Below are 3,147 nucleotides of genomic sequence, written 5' to 3'. Positions count from 1 at the left end.
CATCTAGCTCTGCATGCCCTCAAGAGGGGCAGAGGGTAAGATAGGCAGAAGATTCATCTTTCTATTGACTTACACGTCCGTACTGTGATTGAGAATGCCTGGGAAGTCAGGAAGAAAGTAGTCAGATTTGTTTGCAAGGGGTAATAGAAAATGACTCATTTTGCTGAGATTAGTCTTTCTCTTTAGTGTTGCCATCCCTTCCTTTACAGATCGGGGAGTCAAGTCAGTAAGAACCCGAACAATCAGTCTATTTAGTTACAAGGCCTTAAGCCTAAGAGAACAGCTAGTCAGTCAGAAAAGCAGTTTCCGAAGTTGACCTCTTTGAGGCAGTTAGAATAGTAGATTTTGTAGATGTTGCATTCCCGTCTGGAATAAAGCTCGTAGTAGGATTTAGTGCAAATGCAAGGGCAGAAATAGCATTGTAAGAAGAAAACCACTCGAAGGCCAAATCCTAGCTCTGATCAGGGGTAAGTGATACACTATAGAATCGAAATCCTTTCGCCTTTGATTGGATGCCCTGATCTGACTCTATAGAGCTGACTGAGGTGATGAAGTAGGCTCAACCCGCTTACTGTATGGGCCGATAATTTATTTAACCTCCTTCTGCTTCAAAGGTAGGAAAAGCAGCCTCTAGCGGCAAAGAGAACAACCAAGTTCCCCAGCTTACTCCGTTAAGGAAGACAAAGTCCCCTTAACGACAGAAAACCGGAGTAAGATTGCATATGAAATAGAGGGTTTCAACTCCGGAAGAAGCGGAAATCCCTCCAATCAAAGAATGGGCCGTAGATACGAAGTTAGGGAGAGGGTTAGTTCCTGAGTTTATATTTAGTTGCGAGTCTCGAACTTATAAGTCTAAAGCTAGGCCCGGGAAGTTTGGTACTACGTAGTCACGTCTCTTCTCTTACCCAACCGGGGATGAATTCAATATTCTTTCCTGTGATTCTCTTCCCAGATCTTCTCCTTGATTCGCTCGCTAAGTGATCTTTAGGCGCTTCAAGGTCCTCAATTACGTAGCCCTTATCTTCAGGGGTTTTAACTGAAGAAAGAAGATGCCTTCTCAGGCTCTTTAGCGCCCAACTTATCAAAATATAGCCATTTTGCTCTTACCATTAATGAACCGGGGGGTAGGCATAAAGAGTTCACATGTGTTAGGAAAGAACGAGCTTCCTCTAGCTAAAGACCTGACAGCGGACGGGTGCGTAGTTAGTCTTTCTCTTCCTCCGTTTCTTCCGTAGAATTAGAAGCTGGAGAGATTAGTAAATGAGTTGGTGCCTTTTATTGGTAGGGCATTGGTTTGTATGTGTATAGGTAGGTATGGGATACGTAGTAAAACTCTACTTTGTAGACCGGAAGCAAGGAAATAACAAAGAATCCGCTCCGAAGGAGGGAAATGTATTTTACCACGCCTCAACATCCTATATTTGTTTGTGTAACGACCAGTGAAAGAACAGCCGGAGATTAGAGCATTGCTAACTCAGAAGCTGCAATGAACTCAGCATCCGGAAAGAACTACGAACTCATCAGTAGCTGTTGAAGAGATTATGATCTTTTATCCGATAACATCTCTGTAGTATCTTCCCGTCTGTGACTATTCCCATAGTTCCTTGTAGTCAGTCTTGACTCCCCGATGGGAAAGGTTGTTAGAAACCCATTCCTCTTCTTATTCGACCTCAGCTGTGCCAGGTATAGTTAGGAGTTATATTTAGTGTGCCGGGCATCGAATCCTTGATCAGCGAAGTGAGCCTCTGAAGGCAGTTAGAAAGAAGCAACTAAGGTTCAAATTCCTATCTTTTCTCGGACCTCGGGGATTAATACGCAATATTGACTTAGGAAATCCGGACAGAGGGAAGAGTGTTACACTAAAGAAAACAGAAAGTAAATCCTCCTCAAGAGAGCTGAGAGACAGGATTCTTTCCCTTTCCCACTAAGCCCACTTCTCTATCCTGCACGGCAAGAGGAAGCTAGAATTCATGCCTTTTTCCGCCTTATCTCCCCCAACAGATCGAGTGCTTCGCCCCTATTCAACTTAGGGAAGAAAGCTACTTCTCATGATATTGTGTTACACGCCGTGCAGAGCTTCTTCTTTCGTATTTTGTTGATAGAATCCCCCCGTCCGGAGTTAAGGAAGAAGCTAGCTACGTAGAATGCGGGCTTACGGCAGCAATCATAGAACTCAAAGAGGGCAGGTAGCCGGCAGAAGCCGACATTGATTCCTTTTAGTAGACGTAAGAAAGGCGAATCCCATGAGGCTGTTCGTGAGCAGAAAATTGCGGATAGGACCAATGTTGAGGACTCATTCATTCGACTAAGAATCATAGTAAACACCTTCTTTTTCGGGATGTATTCTTTGGCAAAGCCCCTTCTCATAGTTGCTTGTCTTTTTATCGCAGCGCTTACGAGGAACTCGCTTGCCTGAGCCTGCCTTGCATACTGATTCCCGTTGGTTCTTGGTTTTGGTAAGGTTTTCCTCTTAAGGTAGTAACGCTTTGCATTCGCAGGAACTCTTTTGAGTTCGGTAACATCGTTCAATTCATAGGTTTGTGATTCGAGGAGTTCTCTTTTCGGTACCTTATCAAGAGTACAGAGTTCCTCACTACTGCTTTTAAGCCTGTCCTTTGGAGCCTGAGAAACTTGACGTAACTGGATCTGATACTCTCGTTCTGTGCGTGAGCACTCCACTTGCTGAGAATCTCATCTTGTTTTTCTTCTTCATTTTTCAAATTAAGTAAGTATGTGGTGACTTCTTTCCTTTGTTTGGCTTGAGTCCAATCTCATCTGTCAGGAGATGGAGTCGTCTTGCTTAGTAAGGAGTTGTTAGAGTCTTCTGGTAGTCGCTTGTCTTATGAGTGAATCTCGATCTATGGCCTATTTGATTGAAGCTGAAGGCCTGTTCAAAAGATCAGATAGGCGGATGGGAGCAAGAAAACGGAGCGATGAAACCTTGAAGGCCATGAATAACCACCATGCCGTTGTTGAAGAGATCAGGTTGCGTGATCTCCACCCCTCCGAAAAAGACCTTAGCACTAGCAGTTGTGCTGGTCTTTCTATTGACCGAATCAGAGGTGACGGTGATGCAACGGCCTGGACTCAAGGTCTCGATCTTGGTACCAAAAGAAAGTCTCCGCATATAATCAATTGTGAAGAGAC

The sequence above is a fragment of the Arachis duranensis genome, unplaced genomic scaffold (assembly GCF_000817695.3).
Source record: "Arachis duranensis cultivar V14167 unplaced genomic scaffold, aradu.V14167.gnm2.J7QH unplaced_Scaffold_52197, whole genome shotgun sequence".
In the NCBI taxonomy this organism is placed as follows: Eukaryota; Viridiplantae; Streptophyta; class Magnoliopsida; order Fabales; family Fabaceae; genus Arachis; species Arachis duranensis.
The sequence above is the reverse complement of the archived record's forward strand: the minus strand, read 5'-3'. Positions refer to the sequence as shown.